Raw genomic sequence first — 21045 nt, 5'->3', positions numbered from 1 at the left:
CTCCTCCTTTTTCTTTGCCCACCTGGCTTTCCATTTTTCTAATTCACCCCATTTTTGCAACAGGTTCAACAATTCTCTGATCTGTACCTTTTTCCCCGACACATTCATGTTTTCTAAATCTTTGTCTGAGAACTCTGCTCTGTAGGGTTTTTGCAACACTTTAGATTTCCCAATATCTATTCCCATACTAGTCGCGGTGTCCATTAATTTTTCATGGAACACTCTGGTATTACGGGTGATAAACAGCAATTCTTCCTCGGAAAAAGTATTTAGTCTATCTAACCCCACATTTCCAGCCATCAGTTCTTCCAATTCTATTCTTAATTTGTAAATATCTAATGGTTTCGACTGAGGATTTGGTTTCTCTAATTCTCTACTCCATCTCTCGATTTCTTCAGGAGTCACTACGGTGGCACTTCTAGTACCAGAAGCTGACTCAATCTGCACTTCTCCTGAATTGAAAGGAGTATTCTTCCTCCGTAAAATCCTTTCTGGCTCCCTTATCGGTAAATCCATCAAGGAAATCACAGATTCACATTCACTTTCCTGGTCATCTACAATTAAGGGCTCTTTTCTCGGCTGCACTATAGCTGGGGTAATAATTGGAGTCTTTGGACACCCCTGTTTATCCCCATACAAAGGAACAACTGGTCCAATAGTTACTGGAATTGCCAAGGCTTCAGGACTTGTATTTAGTTGGGAAATTTTCTGAATTAATTCTGTTCTCTGTTTAGCTATAGCCTCCCGCTCTCTTTCCTGTAGTACTTTTTCCAGGCTTGTTTCATGTACTATTTGCGGAGTCGGGGTTGGGGCATAAGTCGGGGCAGTTGGATGCGTCATACTTGGTCTCTCACCATAGTTAGGTTTCAGGATTGGATTCCCTGTGCTTAAAGGTCTCGGCTCCTCCTGATAAGGAGGTATTTGACAGCCGTCTCTTACACTTACTGGTCTTGATCCCTCCTGGTAAGGGGGTCTTAGGCAAGCATCCCCTACACTTGAAGATCTGGGTCCTTCATTATAAGGAGGTGGATTCTTCATTAGCAATTCCTCCAAATAATCGTCATCTGAATCCCCACCGGTCATCAAATGTTTTGTTTTCTCTGTCCTTTTCTCTCCCATTGGCGCTTCTAGGGCAATTACAGGGTACAGTCCTTCTATTATCATGTTCTGTCTCCACTGCTTCATTTTTTTCTCTTTGGCTTCTCCATGCATTTTTGGGTACCATTTACTTATTCCCTTGTCGATTCTCGGTCTATCTCGTTCAAAAGCCTCTATCTCCCATTCTTCTAAGGCCTCATACTACGTTAGTCTGGGTCTGGGATGTAAATCATTCACTCGGGTTCTCAAATTGAACAAAATCCGGCTATTAAAAGTACCATCTAACGGAAATGCCATAATTCCGTCATTCTTCGTGTATTCCACCCAATTTTCCAACCATACGCATGTGTGATACCCTTTGTCAAATAACATGAATGACGCGGGAGTATTATGTGGTGGAATAACTATTCCTTCTCTAATTTTGATGGGCTTATCCTTCTTGAAATAATTTTTAACTTTGTCTACTAAAGTCATTTTTCTCTTGCTTCCGTACATATTATAAGGTCTGCCTCTTAGCATCTGATCTTTAGCGAACCCTAAGTATTTCGGATCAGGTCAAAAATCTGGATTCCACATATAATTTTCCACAAGCGACTTTGTTTACAATATCACTCCCAATCCAAATGCGTCTTTTATTTTCGTGCAACCAATCAAGTACACGATTTCAAAATAATTCAACCAATGGGTGCGCGGCCTTTTCGTGAGACAGGTTCTCACGCTTCGGCACTCACCCCTCCTTTACAATTCCTCCTCAAATACACGCCCGCCGTTCTGACCAATACCAGCGCGGCACGGCGTGACGTCAGCGCAGCTCCGCAACTGACTCCCTCCTTCATAAGGTAAGAAACGCTTCGATTTCTACCTTTTAAAGTGCAAGTGCTCTATTGAATTTACAACATAAACACATTCGCCACTGTACTCGAGTGTCTAGAAAGGAAAGATTTGTTTCACTGCAAGTAAACCTCTTCTATTTACTTTTCAAATACTACTAGATCCCTTCTGCCTACTCTTCACACAAGCATTAGTGAACCTGCTACTGCTTCGACTCATCCACTTTGGGATATATACTAAGCCAAAAGTTTCACTAGTGAACTTCTTTGCTAACAATCAAGCTTAGATGAACCTGCTACTCCTTCCGTGTGACCCTTACTAGGTTATATCACAATAGAAGTTTTGCCAGCGAACTCTTTGCTTCCATTTATTCATACATTTATACAGAAAAAACCCTAATTAGTGCTTCCAGTTCTGCCTAACCTGCACCAATTTTCCTCTAGTAAGTGACCTCACTGCGCGATGGATTCTCCTGACCACCCGCTACTCTTTCCCCGGGGATTCCAAACAAACATATAACAATCACTAACGAGTGGATTAGTACATATATCAATATAGCAGCAAGAAAAACAATTTAAAACATTTCATAATTTTCACAGCAATTAAACATCAAAACTTTCGCGATTAGCAGCAAATAACCTACCTACCTAACTAGTCCTACCTATCTTTAACTAGTCCCTAACCATAGCTCTGCTACCAGAAAAATTACTGATAGAGCGCGCAGGTCACCCGACCACAAATTTACCATATACGTATTGGGCCCATAAAAAATTCAATTTACCATATTTATTAATCGGGTAACCTTACACTCTACTACCAGTAACCCTGCTCCTTCCTATTTAATTCCAGTGTACCCGACTTACCAATCCCCTGCTACGGGTACCTAATGACCTCAATGGATCAGGGAGCTAGCTGTAAAAGAAAGGCAGACCCCAAAAATACCTTTTCTATATTTGCACTCATAATATAACCACAAACTCAGAAAGTTTCAAAAACCTTTACCTAAAATTCGTCAGTCTCCTTAAGCATTAGATTTACAGTCAATAAACTGTGAATAACTAAGATTATAAAGAGCACGTATCCATATAGGAAATAAATCAGGCCAACCATTTAGAATTCTAAAGGAAGGTAAGAACAAGGAACATGCTAGTAAGAATTTTCAGGAGTTTAGACTAGTCATAGAGTTACTAAAGGACGGGGAAAATAAGGAACATGCTAAAATATACCCCTTAAAAGGTGACACAATACGAGGATTTAGTCAGTCTATGGAGACTCGAAAAGTAACATGTAACTATAGGGAAGGTAAAAAAAGGAACACGCTAATATATCATAGCAAACATTTCATTTAGCTAAGGGAAGGTAAAGAAAAGGAACAAACTGTATTTCATGAACTGAAAACAGGAATGCACTTAAAGGATGGGTAAGAAATGGAACATGCTAGAATAACAACTATAATGGATGACCTTTTCATTTGTCAGTGCAAAGAAAACATGGAAAATCAATATGCAAGACCACGTTTTATTAAAGCAAGTAAAAGAATGAAAGATGCAGAATAGATTTCCCAGCACTATATTTACCTAGAACGGTGTGAAGACCAACCCTGGCCACGGGTCAGTTAAGGACAGGAGAAACCCCAAGGAAGGACAGTCGCCAGTAGGCCAGCAGGTGCTGAATGGACACCCCAGGACAGGACAGGAAAACCAGATTAGAATCAGGACAGGATCACCAAGGTAAGACCAGCACCCGCAGTTCGGAAGTAACGCCTGCACTCCACCCTCTCTGCAGCTATCAGCCAGAACCCCGATTGGGTTATCGAATTTCCCAGCAAAGCCCGCCAGCACTTAAAGTTTAAAAAAACCCGCGTGGGTTTGTGGAAATTACGGACAGAGTGATCCGCAGCTCGCTGTATCTGTCACCTATTGAGTACGTTGGGTCAGTGACAGGTCAGCTATTCGGACAAGTCTGACAATTTCTCTAGCTAAACCTAGGCTAGTTATACTGTTTTCGGGTCAGTGTACCACCCCCCAAATGTTGCAAGTGTAAGAATCCCCAATTTCGATTGGTCCTCAAGTAGGACAGGTCAACACACCAACCAGGATAAACTTCTACAAGCCCAAATTCGCATCTTTTGGGACCGCCTATTGAATTTGGGGTTCCCATGACATATTCTACAAAATACAATGGATTATATACAATTCTTTCAGTTGCAGGACAGTTCAGCTTCATTCTGCTGGGTCGCAGGTCTCTTTCTCCTGAGCATCTTGACTGTGGCTGCCAGCTGGCTGAGTTCCACTAGTACAAGGTTTTCTTCCCTCTGCCAGGATGACATGCGCAGTAAGGACTTCTAAGATGGAGTTTTGAATCCCTCCCAGGCCCAAAGGATTCGATACATGCAAAGTAAGCAAAAACAAATTAAAACACAGAAATAAATGAATACACTGTATACCAGGAATCCCTATATGACTCCCCTTACTTTATACTAACTTATAGCATTAAAATTAGTGCAAACAAACAGAAATGCAGAAAGCGATAGTGCAAGCTTCGGCATGTGAGAACACAAAGCGGCCATCTTAAGTCAAGTGCGCAAGAGCAAAGTTTTCCACCAGAACTGCGAGTACGTCACGTCACGTGATTGTGACCGACGCATGCGCAGAAGAAAACCCCGCCAAGCAGCGGCCATTTTAGGGGCAAGCGTATTTATGTTAATAAACACATAGGCAAGCATCACTAGGATACCCAAAATGTCAGAAAGAAGTGGAAATTAGTAAGACAAACATGTTGGTTATATTTTATTATTGCTATTCGAGGATCTTGAATACAAGCAAGACGCTTTACGTGCGAAATCTTGCTCCATCAGTAGCACTGCAAAAACACATTTCACTGTTATCTAACCTAATGGCTTTACATTTATTGTGCTCATGAGAATGAAAAGCTCAGGCAGCCTTACCAGGGATTTGAATCCATGAACTACAGGTGACACACACATGAGAGCAGTGAATATATACCTCACTGAACTAACTCAAAATATTACTGGATATTACATAGCAGTATGAATAATCCCAAGGGGAAACATAATCTGGATTGTTGGGAGAGGTATCATTTTTATTGAGAGACCAAGGGGAACGCAGGGTGGTAGGACATTTTTGCCGGCACAGTGATCTCACAATGTACCATGGTATTTTTGGTATTAATACACCAATAATATTATTGTGTTGATTTAAGGAGCTTCTTTGAACTGCGTTGCCCCAGGGTACAACCCGTTCACCAACTCTTGTCTTCTTGTATGACTTACATGAATAACTTATTGTAGTATTTTCTTTTTTTAAATCAAATTATAAAAAAAAACAATTTTTAGTCCAGTTGTTAATGGAGCCCTAATTCATTCCTCGAGAGATTATGCAAATACCCTAAATTATGGTTTTCAGTCATCCTTCACTCTCTGTTCAAAGGGAACATACTATTGCAGGAACATTTCTCCTGGACCCCTTTCCCTTAATACCATCACTTTTAGTAAACCACCTTTTTCCTTTTAATTAAATCTAGGGTCATGCTTAAGGTAACGTGCTGGGTGGTTAAATGGTGGAATGGAATAACTACAACACAGCTGGAAGGAAATATCTGCAGTATTGTAAAACGTTTGGTCTATTGTTCTTAATTGTTAATTTTTCTTAAACATTTCTCACCGCATTAGGAGTACCTTTTCATTAATTTATTGCCGTTTATTCTGCCCACCCCAAATGACAAATACCAGGGTTACAGATACATCTGGTGGGATGGAGGCATGGAGTTAACAAGGATTACATGGTGGACCCTTAGAAGTGAGAAATTCCCATGGATTCAAAAATTCTGGTTCACATGACACACCTAAGTATAGGCCCTATCCATCTTATCAATAGGAACCGCACTGACATACAATGATAGAAAGTAAGGCCGATGCACTAAAAGACTGGTCGCAGTTGCCACAAATTGCGCACACCAACTTTTTGAGACCTGTTTCTGTTTTTTGATGATACCTTTATTATACCTTTGTCCCAATAGGTGGCATTGCAAACTAACCATTTGCAGGGCATCACAGAGTGACAGGATTAATACAAGTTAAGTAGCCATGTAGCTAATTAAGGCCAGCCGGGACTGGCTACAAATACAAGGACTGTGGCCTGCAACAAAATCCATGAGTTTGCATTCCTAAATGGAATTTTTGGTTTTATAAAGCAGGTGATGTTCCTTAAAGGAGCCACACTGGCAAAGCTTTTCAAACCAAGGGTTAGTAATTGAAAAAGAGCTTTATATATGTTGTTTACAATCCTGTAAGGATCAAGATTATAAGTAATAAGATAAACAGGGCTTGCACGTGCACCAGAGAACAATTTCATAACAGCAACATGCATGAAGCTATATTTGATCTGTGTCAAATCATAACTAGGCTAAGTGAAGAGAAGTGCACCTTCAACAGCCTTGTTCATTGTCCCTATTGTGCAGAGGAGTTTCCAAGTTGATTGCAAACTGTGCACAGGTAACACATTGTATGCGTGACCATTTTGTTGGTTTGCGCATGAGTAAAATGTAATTTTCTCCATCTGTACTAGTAGGTGATTAAATAAATCGATGAATCTACCTTCTACTTTTTAATTATCTAAAGTATTTACTGATGGGGCGCATAATATTACGGATAAACAAAAAGAAACCTACAGTTCTCAATAAAATCAATGAGGAAAAACAATAAATTTTGCATTTATTAAAGGGCTTGATACATGGTTTGATTATGTGGTCCCAAAGTCTTCATACCTGGACTTTGCAAAATCATATTCTTTGCGCCTTGTGTGCACTTTTAGAACTCGGCCTGGAGACTCATAGTCCCACAACCTTCACGTTCCCTGAGGAGGATGGGCTGGCAAGTTGGGAGACTCTGCTACTGCTGATGCGCTATAAAGCTCCAACTACATCCCCACAGTGTGGGACACCTTCTGGGTGCTTTTTGGACTCTCCCTGAGGACTCACAGTCTCACAACCACCGCAAGCCCTGAGGAGGAGGGGCTGGCAACTTGGGAGGCCCCACTGCTGCCGACGTACTACAAAGTGGCAACCACATTCCCATGGTGCGGAGCGCGCCCAGGCGCGTGCCTGGATTAAGACTGAGACAAGAGGGCACCCATCTGGACCTGTCAGCGGCCGGAAGCGGCCGGGTCAGGGCCTCTCTGTTTGTCCCCTGGCTCGCATCTGCTCCGTAGCTTGTGACTCCTTTCCTGACCATCCAGCTTTGCCTTTTCCTCTGTACTGGAACTATGGGGAAAAGGAAAATTGCATGTGGTGCCACAGGGGGTGATATGACAACTACAATTGATTAGTCCCTGGTGCGTGCAGCTAGTGTCCTTTCAAAGGATAGGTAACTCAGCAAAATACCCATCTCCCAGGAGGAGGTGAGGGACAACTTGGTTGTTTCCAATCGTTTTAACAGTCTAGACATTCTCATGGTTCCAAATGAAGGAAAAGTTGACCCCCAATCAAGTGTGGACTGTGTGTATTGTGAAGAATGTACCTATTATGGAGCCTCTAGTGAAAAAGAAGAAGGGTAGGACACTGCAAGAAGGGAACTTTAGACTGCAAGGGGACTAAACTGAAGAAGCACAATGTCATCCCATTGTGGACGTCCTCTAATATGGATGAATTATGCACTAGGATAGAATGTTTGTTTAAATAACATCAAAAACCAGTACATTATCGCCTTGATGCCATAGAGGAAAGTGCGACCCAAATATTGAGCCTTGCTAAACTCACTCTGCCCCTAAGGTGCTTTTGGTGTCCTTGCCCCCTGCTAAGGATTTAAGCAAAATGGCTAGTATGGCCCACAGTCCTAAACCCATTAAAACCACAGTCCCTATGGGTTGTGATTTGAGGCGCCTGGGGCTATGCCAGATCAGACTCAAATGACATAAACATCATCTTCTCAGGTACACGGCCTGGAGCTCCCATTCTCTCTTCCTATACATACTGCTCCAGCGAGGCTTCCTGGACAATTAGGTGACAGGGGGACCAGAGAGCTTGCTTCTAGGATGGGTATGGAACAGAGGGAGATGTGCAAGAGTAGCTTTAGCAGGGAAGTTCAAGGTTTGAATCTCCCACCAAAAGAATGCCCTTATCTGATCTGCCTACAAGAAACCTAGGACTTCGAACCAAGCTATTTAGATGTGTTTTGTATCTATCATTCCTCAGCTATCCACTCTAATGCTAGCAGAGCTAAAGGTGGTCTACTTACGCTGATTGCAAATACCTTTTTTGGGGAAGTGATGACATTTTATAATGATTAGCCTTATTTTCACTGCTTCATGTGCGATGTTGTCCGGGATTGGGATTACTAATTGTTAATTACTACAACAACACACATTGCCCATCCCTTTCGCACTAAGTATAGAGTGAAAGGTTGGCCTTATTTACAAGGCGGCATTAAGCCACATGAAATGGCTTAAAGCCGCCTTGTAAAAAAGGCGAAGCTCCTATTGCCACAGGAAAGTCGATAAGAGTGACGTCCCTGTGGCAATAGGGGCTTGTAAATATGACCCTTTATATTTATGCCCCTCCCTTTATTGCAGAACTCAGAAATGTGCAATATTTTAGTGCTATACTGCTGCAATTGTAAAGAATTGTTGTGTTTATTGTAGAATGTCTATTTTATGTTATGTCATTTTTGAATACAATATTGTGGTTTTAATTGTTTTTTATGAGATGGGGTATTTTAAGATTTGATACATCAAAGTGAGGTATGGGTTCAAATGAAGTCCTCAGTGAACAGTGCAATGTAATGTTATTTCACCGGGGTAAATGTAGTTGTTTTAATGTTTGTCTTATCTTTTATATGTACTTTAATGCTACAGAAGCGTAGCGAAATACAGTTTATTGACTGACTACAACATTTAAAGCTGATATGTATGAAAGGCACATTGCAATTCACAAATGCACTTCTGTGTAATAATATGCACTTTGGGACCCAGTAGGAATATTTAGGAAAAGAAGGGGGCTTCCACTTAGTGAATATTGGATTCTGAGCAATGGGCGAACCACACAGTGCTCCAGGGAATCTCTTCATGCTTCAGACAATGTGCTTTGCATCATGTCAGTTTTTTTGTCTGATTACAGGGACAAGAGTTGTTTTCAGAAAACAAAATGCCACATAGCAATTTGTAATGCAGGTAAGGTGGACTGATATCACCTGCAGGAAATGTTTATGCATTTACAGCATTCATTTGCAGGATCCACAAACAGAATAATATTATTGGGGCAGAATTGTTTTGCAACCCGTATATTTAGTCTAAGGTTATAACAATTCTGGAAAGAATGTGGTTCACAACCCTATTTGTCTGTAAATTTGTTCCAATCCAGGTTAGCTTGTGTCTCCCTAAAACCACCAAATGAGTTAAAGCTAAATTGTCATGATCTACAAAATAACATTCAGGCCTCTATAACAAGTGGGTAATAAAATACCAATCTCAATGCAAATGCATAACCTCTGTATTTCACGATTTTCACCATGTCAAATTCGACAGGTCAAAATTGCTGAAATGTACTGGCTGGGAAGGCCCTGTAATTACCAAGACAAGCCACATTTGGTGCAGGAGCGACGAGTTCTACATATTACTCCCCATTTCTGAGTGCAAACTGAAAATTGGAGAAATAAGCAGGGCCCAGCAAATACCTCACCTTGCGCTGTAGATAGTTAACGAGTCCGATATATATATCTCATGCCCATCCATCACACTTGATCAGCCTTCTGAAAAGACTTGAGATAAATGATTTCTCCGAAAACATTGTGGTCCCCAATCTTCCTATTTGCACTTATCTAAACATTTGATTCAATAATTACTTGAAGTTGTAGATCTGTTTGTGCTATCTTAAGAGTTTTTGGAGCCCTGGGCAAACATATTTTCGCACTCTTTTTTTGGATCGATTTGTCTTTATTTTACATCTTGAACCAGTGCTTAATTTGCGCTGGTGGTTTCCGGAGCTTGGCAAAGGCGCTTCATTGCAGGAATTGGCACTTAATTGCTGGAACCTGTACTTATGACAGCTGCCACATGGTGGTGCTGTCTGTGTAATTTAAAGATGCGCAGGAAAACTGTTGTTTTGTTAATTTAATATACATTCAAAACAACTAATACCTTCTACCCAAGCCATTCTTAAAGCTTTGGTGGCTTCGAACGGTCTGAATTGCCATAGAAGTGTGATGAATAGTAGTGTGTAAGTACAGTGACAATGTGTGGTGAAAACTGGGGTGGCTTCCTGAAGAGGACCCCAGCACTTTTTTTTTTCAAATTAACCACTGACCTCAGTTAATTCAAGCCTTAATGATGCTACAAATATTGAGTTATACATTACGCTTTTAGAAAGAGAGCACACAAAATCAGTTGACAGCTCAAGGTACTCAACCTGTGCCTGCCAAATAGTACCAAAAGAAATTTTAGATAATCTACATTGACAACTAGTTCATAATAAAACAAGACTCATGCAACTAGCACTTTTAAGTGTGGCTTTAAGTGCCAGAGATTCGTAATCACAAATACATTCCCTTCATAATTGCCATTCTCACTGCAAACGTAAAAATCAATGCACTGCAACTAGAATTTTTGTGATTTCATCAGGTGAAATCTGACAACGTTATCCTTATCTCTCTTCTTTTCCCTATTCCCTTCTCTTTTATTTTTATGTGTACACTTCTTTGGCTGGACAGAAGCGTCTGACCCAGCTTTAGTAAGAGAAATGTTAGAAGGTGGGATACAGAAGAAGAAAAGAGAGGTAAAGAGAATGATGAAGTAAGATAGGTGAAGTAGAAGAACAAAAGATGTAGAGAAATAGGTGAGGTAGTGTGAGAAGTAAGGTAAAGGAACAACGCTGACAGTCAGAAGGAGAGTGACATAGAGAGGTAGAAAAGGGATGGGGTAGTTCTAAATATGTATATAAGAAGGTATTGTTGTAAAGTGAGGTAGATGGGCAGAGAAAATCAGAGATAGGTAAAAGTAAAATTATAGCAGGGTGTGTTGTCGGGTAGCCTGAGTGTTGAGGAAGAGAAAAAGGTACGGTAGAAAGAGCTTGAAATAATTAGAGGTGGGGGAAAGTTAGAAGTAGACAGGCGAAGTGGTAAGAGATATAGGGCCAGATGTAGGTATTCGCAGATTACCGATTCTTAAATACCGAATCATACCGATTCGGTATTTAAGAACTGGCAATCGGGATGTAGGTAATTTTACCGATTTGATTACCAAATCGGTATAATTCGGTAATTACCGAATCGGTATTTACCGATTCGGTAATTGCCATTCATTCCTATGGGAATGTCAATTACCAAATCGGTAAATACTGATTCGGTAATTGGGGGAAACATTGAAGGGTGGCAGAGTGTCACTTTGACACCCTGTTGCCCCCTCAATTGTGCATGGGTGCACATGTTGCAGACATACATGCCCTTAGGGCATGTATGTCTGCAACATGGCACTGTGCAACATGGCACTGTTTCAAAAACAAAAGAAATGCTTTTTAAAGGGTTTTCATAATTTACCACCAACTTCTAGTTGGTGGTAAATTAAGAATTTTAAACACCTGTAGCACTGATTACAGTGCTACCTACATGTCAAAATACAGATTCAGTAATTATAGCGATTCGGTATTTTACCGATTTGGTAAAATTACCGAATCTGTATTTTAACATGCCCCTACATCCCAAACTCCAAATACCGGTCGGTAACGGCCGAAATCGGCCGTTACCGACCTGTATTTGCCTTCCTACATCTGGCCCCTAGAGAGGGTTTGTTAAAGAGGAGAAAGAGGGATGCGGTATAGAGAGAAAAGAAATTCAGTAGAGAGACAGGGTGTGGCAGAGAAAAAGAGAAGAGGTTACAGCAGAGAGACATAGAGGGGGAGAGAAAGAAAGGTGAAGTAGAGAGTTATCGTAGGAGCGGTAGAGATAGAAAGGCATGGTGCAGAAGGTGAGTTAAAATAGACAAGGAGATGCAGAGAGAGATAAGGACGAGACAGACATCAGATAATGGAAGAGAAGAGAGGTAGAAAAAAGAGATAGTGAGAAATGAGTAGGGTAGTATGAGTGTTGAGGCAGAGGAAATGAATGTAGAAAGGTAGAGAAGCGTTTGAATAGGTGGGACAGCAGGCAAATAGTGAGGTCAAATGAGAGGTTATACAGTGGGAAAGACAGGAAGGAGACAGACTGAGAGAGAGAAAGTCAAAGATGAGGTAAAGAGAGATGTAAGATAGTGAAACACGCGAGGTGAAGGGAGGTGAGGAGAGACTAGTAAGGTAGAAAGAGAGCTGAGAGGGGTGGAAAGATGAACTCTTGGGAGGTGTAGAGATAGAGATGTTAGAAAAAATGAACTTGAGAGAAAGATTAAATGCATGGAAGAGAGATAAAGAAGGATGGGATGGAAATACAATAGTGAAGTGTAAAGAGATGTGTGAGGTAGAGGCAGCATTGAGGCAGACAGAGGGGTAGAATAGAACAGATGTAAATATAGATAGGTACTCAGTGTAGTAGTGAGAGGGGAGGTTGTGAGTTATAATTAGAGAGATGGGGTAGAGAGAAGTGTACTAAGTAAGAGGAGTGGAAGAAATAGGTGAGGTATGAATACTGCGATTGAGGGGGTAAGGTACACTGAGATGAAAAGAACTAAAAACAGGGACGTACGGTATTTAGTTATACTGTCAAATTAAAAAGGAACCTGTTTTTTATACACAATATTTACAACATGGTTTCTGACTAACTGGATCACCTCACCAGGCCACCTTTTGGAGCTGAGGGTCCTGGGCACTTGCCAGCTTTGCCCGTGCCTTAAATTGGCTCTGCCATCTCAAGCCGTATTCTGCATAGTGCTCAAGGGGGCAATGGGAGTATGCATCCCCTTTATCAGTAGTATAGGAGGGGGATGCAGATGCTTGTGAGGCAGCATCTGTAATACCGGTAGTACATGTAGCACTAGCGCAATTTTGTGAGAACATTCAACAGTTATCATGGGGTCTTGGCCCATGCAAATAAGGGAAACAATTTGCCTTTTGAAATAAGAGTATTTCTGGCAAGAGTTGCAGGTTTAAATCTTCTTTTATTCAGTAAGTGGAAACACCCACAGGGAGAAACCGCCGCTCGTTTCCAGGACTCCGAGCAACTGACTAGCGTTGCCCAGAGCGCTAGAACAGAACGGAGGAGTGGAACAATAACAAGAGAAGGCAATCCCTCGTGCTGGGCACAGCACGAGGGAAGGTATATACTACAACTTGTCCCTCTTCACAACATTTCAAAGAAAAACAAAAAATAAAGAATAATAAAAGGAAAGCAAATACATGTGAGTTAAGACATCAAAAGCATTTAGGATCAAAGTAAAATAAACAAACTTCAGCTTAACACATAGTCATTAAACCTGATAGGTAACCTCCTACACCGAACAGATGGAGTGGAAGCTTGATGGGAAACCTCCCCACCAATCTCAGAATGAAAGGAAGACAAAGAGGGAGACAGCAAAGAAGAGGAGGAACAAGAAGAAGGAGGAGAGGAAACAGTGATAGATGCGGATGCATCTGACGAAGGAGAGGATGAAGATGAGTAAGAAGAACCTGGGGAATCTAACCAAAAAGACCAGTCACACTGATCAAATTGTTCTTGGGTCAAACTCAACAAGGAGTGAGCCTGTGAGCCAGATAGATGAACCAAAGCTCTTTTGTTCCACCATCCTCTGCTGCCAAGTAAAGCAGAAGCCTTACTGACCGCAGTAACCTGGACTGGGGTGGAGAACTTAGAGAGCCCTTTAGCAACTTTTCTTGGATTCTTGATGAGGACCCAATCACCAACTTTTAAAACAATAGAAGTGAAAGATTTACCTGAATCATGCCTGACCTTCATAAGGGATTGTTTCTGAGAGACTTTTTCAGAAAGAGAAACATGAGAAGGACGAAGGGTCTGAACGTTCTTCTCAGATAACCAAGTAGGACACAATCTGGTGTGAACATTCCTATTTCTTAACAAAGAAAAGGGAGATATGCCAGTCGTGCAATGAGGAGAAATGTTGTATGACCAAAACTTTTCTTCAACAAAATTTCTTACATCGTTGTGGGAGGAAATGGCAGTCTGAACAGCATCTTTGAGCAATCTATTGGCCCGTTCAACTAAACCGTTTGAAGTGGGCGAATAAAGAGCAACTTTGAAATGAACAACATCATGTTCCATTAAAAATGAGTCAAATTTCTCGGATATGAAACGGGAACCATTGTCGGTAACAACCACAGAAGGACAACCTTCAATGATGAACAAATTTCGCAAAAATTTGATGGCATTAGCAGAGGAGGGGGAGTCACAAAACATGTGATACAACCATTTCGAATGATAGTCAATTAGAAGAATGACATATTTCATGTCATGGGGAAGGACATCAAAGGGGCCAGAAAAATCCAACCCAACCTTTTCCCAGGGTTTAAGTGGAAAAGGAACAGGATGGAGGGGCGTACTAATGAGTTTCCATTTCTTATCCGAGAGCAAACATTCATTGCAGGAATCAATGTAAAACTTTACCTGGGACTCAATAGAAGGCCACCAATAATGCGATTTGATGAGTTGGGATGTTTTGGTGATGCCTAGATGCCCTTGATGTGCAAATTTAATGATATCGGGTCTGACATCAGAAGGGGGAACAAAAACATCATGCCTCTTAATTAGATTGTCAACAAGGGAGAGTTCAGAAGAAATCATGAAGAAAGCCTTTAGCTCATTGGACAATTTTCTACTCTCAGGCCAGCCCTGAGAAATGTATTGTGCAACCAATTTTAAATTGTGATCATTTTCATATGCTTTTGACCAAGAATCCTCTGAAATGAAAGGGCAGAACTTGGTGGCGTCAAGAGTGGCAACTACACATTCAATGTCACCGATATCTTGAACATCAGAAGCAGTATTGAGTGACATGCGAGACAAGCAGTCGGCACGAAAATTTTTGCCACCTGAAATGTGTTTAATATTGAAATGAAATTCATGTAATTTGGACAATATTCTGACAAGTCTTGAGGAGGCTTTACCTAGGCCATCACCATTGAGAAGTTGAGTGAGAGGCTTGTGATCGGTGAATAAATCGAATTCTCTACCCCAAATGTAGTTCTTGAACTTTTCAATTGCCCAAACACAAGCCAATGACTCACGCTCAATGGTGCTATAGTGGGTTTCAGAATCCTTAAGTTTTCTGGAAGAAAAAGCAACAGTGTGTTCCCTACCAGAAACCCACTGACCAAGGACGGCACCCAAACCAGTCAAACTGGCGTCAACCATGATAAAACACTTGGCGGAGTCTTGAAAGGGGTGCAAAGCAGGAGCACCAACAATCATGTCCTTGACATGTGAAAAAGAGGCATTGATCTCTTCAGTCCAAGTATATTTGGAACCTTTGCGAAGCAAAGAGCGAAGGGGTTCAACAATTTGGGCATAGCCTTTGACAAAACGGGCGTAATACTCCGCTAAACCCAAAAAGGAACGGAGGGCATCCTTGTCTTTGGGAGGAGAAGCCTGAGAAATAGCCTCAATGAGGGAGGACTTGGGTTTTATGCCTTCAGGAGTCAAAGTGTGACCTAAGTATTCGAGGGATTGAGAGCCAAATTTGCATTTGTCAGCCCTGACAGTCATGCCAGTTTCATTAAGCTTGCTCAAAACAGAAGAGAGATGGGATAAATGAGAATTCCAATCAGGAGAAAAAACCAAAATGTCATCCTGATAGGCCTGCACCCCAGGCACAGACTCGAAAAGATTATCCATAATCTTTTGGAAAACACTAGCAGCGCTAGCAAGTCCAAATGGAAGTTTTAAATATTTAAAAACACCAAATGGGGTGACAAAAGTGGTGAGGTCCTGAGAAGATTCGGTAAGGGGTACCTGATGGTAAGCGGAACGTAAATCAATAAGAGAAAAATATTTGGCACCACCTAGGTTGGCAAGCAGGTCGTGAATTTTGGGAAGGGGGTGGCAATCAACCAAGATGTTTTTGTTTAGGGTGCGAAGGTCGGCACATAGCCTAACCTCACCGTTCTTTTTGCGAACGATAACAATGGGTGAAACCCATTCGGAAGAATCCGAAGGTGCAATGATACCATCCTTTTTGAGAGAGGTGAGCACAGATTTAAGCTCATCCCTGGCACTGATGGGAACAGGGCGAACTTTATGAACAATGGGTTGGGCAGAGGCTTTAAGCTTGATCTCATGTTTAAAACCTTTAACGGTGCCTGGTTGGTTGGAAAAAACATTGGGGAATCTGTCCAAAATTTGTTTGATGTCTGACTCATGATTATCAGTGAGAAGACAAACTGAAACAAAAGGTGGGACAGGGGAATAACCTTCAGGAGGATCACCAACTCTAATGGGGTCATCCGAACCAGGAACTAGGTAAATACCCATTTTGGCGAGATCTTGCCAGCCAACTATATTGGGACCCTTGGTTGCAATATAAATTTTAGTAATGATAGATCTCCCAAAACACTCAAGCCTATAATTGAAGTAGCCAAGCATAATAATATCAGACTCATTAAATGCTTTGGGACTAAGGTCAGATTTGAGCAAAGAAATGGAATTGTTCCATTTTTCCAGAAAGAACGCTTCATTGAGAATGGTGATTGGAGATCCAGAATCTGCCATAACTGTAACCTCAATGTTGCCAAACAGTGCAGAGCAGTATGGACCTTTGACCAAATTAGAAGTGTCAATGAAATTGCAATGGATGGATACAACCATATCTTGAAATTCATCAATGCAATCATCGAAATCAGGACATAGAATACTATTTACAGAAGGTCTGGGCGACCTTTTGACAGATTTGCACATACCTTGGAAATGTCCTAATTTTTTACATAAAACACACCTTTTTCCTGAAGCAGGACAAGAGGGATTGTTGCCAATATGGGACTTAGAACCACACCTGTAACAATAAGGGTTAGGGTTAGGTTTTTTTTTAAAAGGTCTAACAGACCTATTAGTGTTAACTAAACTAATAGAAGTGACATTGTCATACGAAGAAGAATGAAGAGAAGAATGAGTTTGTTCTTTTTGCAGAGCGTTAGAAGTAGTAAAAGGCGAAAGATTTATTCTGTTTGAAGAGAAACTAGAGTATAGAGCGTTAGAAGTAGTGATGGATCTTTCAATGCTCTTGGCAATGTCAATAGTTTCTTGAAGTGTAGGCTTCTTGCAGCTCAAAAGGCGTTGTTGGATCTTTTTGGAGAAACAGGCAAAAACGAATTGATCTCGAATGTAAATGTCGGGATTAGATTCAAATTCGCAAGTAGACGCCAAGATTCTTAACTGAGCAATGTACTCTTCAATGGATTCATCTTCTCGCTGTCTCCTTTTGAAGAAGTTATGTCTCTCAAGCATTTCATTAGGTTCTTCACCATAATGTCTTGCGAGGCGAGATAAGGCTTCCTTATACTCATCCCAATTATCACCAGCATCTCCAGAGGGAGGAGAAGATCTGGGAAGGTTCTCAAAAGTGTGTTGCGCAGCAACTCCCAAGCAACCATATAAAATGGCAACTTTCCTCTCAGGAGTGAACTTGACTGCATCAATTGCTACAATATGGTTGGCAAAAGCTCTAACCCATTGACGCCAAGGAATAGTAGGTTTTCCAGGGAGTTGAAGAAAAGGTGGGGGTTGAGCAAATTGCTGAGAAGAAGCCATTTAAATAAAATGAGAAGTATCACAGATAGGGTTGTAAATGTGCTCAATAAATAACAAGCATGAGTAAAGCTTATGATAACAGTTGAAATGCAGGCAGAGGTGTGCCTGTCACCGAAGGAGCAAAAACAAAATGAATAAGTTTGTCAAATGTAATAAATAATGTTGTAAAAATACCAGTATTTAACTCCACAGTATCAATAAATGCCAAGGAAACGAAGCGAAGGTCGCGCTGTGGCGTCAGGAATCAGGAAACTGACTCGGTGTGGAGAACAGCGCAGAGCGTATTGTTGTGGGTAGCTGTAGCTAGGCAACGAGCTAAAATGGCCGCCGTGCGCAAGCGTGCTGACGTCAGGGCGTGATGAGGTGGAGCGCTGGAGCATCGAGGGTATTAGCGTCAAGTGCGCGTAGAAGCTGATGACGCGCTGGGACAATGACGCTGAATGATGCGTAGTACTCACTGGATGAAGCGCGAGCTTCCAAGGCAACCGTCACCATCTGCAGCCGTCACGGTGGGAAATGGAAGAAAATCAGGAGAAAAACCAGCTACCGTCGACTTGAAGAGCAGGAAGATGAGGCGTGATGCAGACAAGTAGATAAACACCTGGTAGGAGGGCGGGCATCGAGGGAGTGGGCCGAGTACTTCCTGGTGGGTGTTTGAAGTTGAAGTTGGTAGGTTCGGGACCCGCTCTTCGCCAAATGAAATAAGAGTATTTCTGGCAAGAGTTGCAGGTTTAAATCTTCTTTTATTCAGTAAGTGGAAACACCCACAGGGAGAAACCGCCGCTCGTTTCCAGGACTCCGGGCAACTGACTAGCGTTGCCCAGAGCGCTAGAACAGAACGGAGGAGTGGAACAATAACAAGAGAAGGCAATCCCTCGTGCTGGGCACAGCACGAGGGAAGGTATATACTACACCTTTGCGCTTGCACCCTATTACAGATTCAGACACAAAGGCAAACAGGCCCTTATGAGATGCACTCAGAGTGCCTACAAAAAGGTGGCACATTGTCAGTGTGCTCCCAGAGGGCAGCCCTCTGGAAGGGGCAATGGAGTGCCATGGACCCCCCAAACATCTCTCTGCTGGCGCGTGCAGTCACCTGCACTGTGAAACACAAAGCAGCTCATCAGCTGTGACTCCATCCCTCGCTTAATGAGTTGTTCCAGGGCAGGTGCAAGTTTGCAGATGCCCTTTGGGCAGCACATTTATGATAATAGGGTACACTGTCCCAGTCTGTGCCGGGCACATTTCTTGATAGGCGTGCCGAGCACTTACGTCAGCCATCTATCTGTTCTCTAATCAAAACCCAGATCTATGCAGAAGTCACATATTCAGTTGTTTAACCAGTTACGTTTGAAACATGTATCTTTCAAAATTCAACAATTTCAGAGCTCTAGAGAAATGTTGACATAACTAAAATGTTGGAAAGGTGAAAGGCCAAAAGTCATCCACTCCTGTACTAAGCTGCAATATCATTGGTAAAGTCTTTAATTTGATACACTCTGTCACAGTAAAGGTAACTTTAGCCAGTTACACTAAGTAATGAAAAGATACAGCACCTCCAGATGCTGATGCATATATCTATCAAAGGATCAGCTTTTTGCCCATGGGCACAGGGTGGTAAATGTTAAATGTTAGAGGGTACTTGCTTAATGTTCATTGCATATTCAAATTACCACAAACAGGAGACCATTAAAGGGCAACTATTCTGTGTCAAAAACGTCCGAGACATTATGTCAAATATACAGGACTAAATTGTAACCGTGACCTTATACATCACTTTTAATCCCAATAATACTATTCTGTCATGATCAACTAAATCCTACAGTGAGCCATTACATTTGGAGACAGGACTGTTCCAAACTCCCTTTCATGTAATGTTGCACGTTTTTCTTCCAGTACATTTTAAATACATTGTGGTAAGACATAGATTTTCATCTTGGCATAATGACTACACAAGGAAACAATCACTTGTAGGTTTACATCTTTGGTCCAACTGTAAAGTATTTTGAAATGCTGCTATTCCTTTACTTTGTGTTGAAATGTAGTGTAAAAGTGCCTTAGAAACAGAGTTTGCAGTCATAAGAAAATGAAATCACTGCTAAATGTTCTGTTTATGTTTTGAAAGTTCACTTACCTTATTTTCCTCCATTTGATGGAGAACAGTATCAGCTGCTGGGAAGCAGAGGTGTCCTTCACAGACCCCTATCCACTACTGTGGCAGATTTGGGATGATGAAAAGAAGTCTCCAACAATAGGTAAATGTCAATGACAGTAAAACACCAAATATAAGAAGAAATGTACAACTTCTCAGCAACTACCATCTGGTCTCCAAGCTAAGAAATGACAACAGAAGCCACATTCCGGAACAGTAAGCCATGACGCAACAATGGCTGCTTCAGAGAAGTCCAGGAGGGGGCGGGGCTAGGGAGAACATGGCGGCTAGCTAGTCAGGCTGGTCGGGAGTGCCGGTCTTAGGCGGAGTGCTACGGCGGGTGAAAGACGGGAGTAACAGCAGAATAGCAAGTAAGGACGAAGGACTGCAACGGTTATCAAATACGCTAACTCGCGTAATATCAATGCGTGCGAGGGTGCGAAGGTTTGGGCGATAATAGCAAGATAGTGACGCTGTGGGGCTAGAGCGCTGAGAGAAGCGAGAGGAGGAGGAGTAAACGGCCGGTGAGTGGAGTTTACAGCGGCGGTCTATGGAGAACACGGAAGAGGCCAGTACAAGCTGCACTGCACTAGTGGCAGTGGAAACAGCTGAGGAGGGGACTGAGAAAGGAGCAACAGGAACGTCGGTGGTACCCTCGCCGAAGGGTTTTGAGCGCTGGAGCTGTGCAGCCCTAGAGAGAGGCAGAGGTAGGCGGGCAGCAGCAAGGGTTCAGTTCTCCGCTGGTGGGGCTGTGGGGAGAGGGACAGCACAAGAGGGGAGTCGTTTACAAACTACTGTAAATCTACCACAGGATTCAGCTGGGGGATCAAAAAATTACAGGGTGCAGGATACACGGCCGAAGGAGAAAGGAAAGAGCCCACAAAAATTCAGTTCAGGTTACGCTTTGAGGAGCACAGGGAAGCCTGTAGCGGGGGGTTTGGCCCCTCATAATACACAACAGAAGATAAAAACTTCCTTCAAGCTGAATTTAAATTAAAAAAAAACGCAAACAAGCAGGTCAGGAATCCTTGGGAAAAATATCTCCATCAATCCATCTCTAAATTCTTATTTCAAACCCGTTCCCAAGACATTGGTTCTTGCAAGAGGTTGCAAGCAAGGAGAGTCAAAAACTGAGGACTGGGCAGAACACTTGAGCCCAAATCGCTACAAAATTTTGGAGGTGGAGGAGGCTGCGGACACAGAAGCAGGAGAGATGGAGCCCGAGGTCGACAGTTTGTCAGAAACTCTAATAGAAGGGGGCCCATTGAAAAACCCG

This window comes from Lissotriton helveticus, chromosome 9, assembly GCF_964261635.1.
Source record: "Lissotriton helveticus chromosome 9, aLisHel1.1, whole genome shotgun sequence".
NCBI classification, from domain to species: domain Eukaryota; kingdom Metazoa; phylum Chordata; class Amphibia; order Caudata; family Salamandridae; genus Lissotriton; species Lissotriton helveticus.
Note: the sequence above shows the minus strand (reverse complement) of the source record.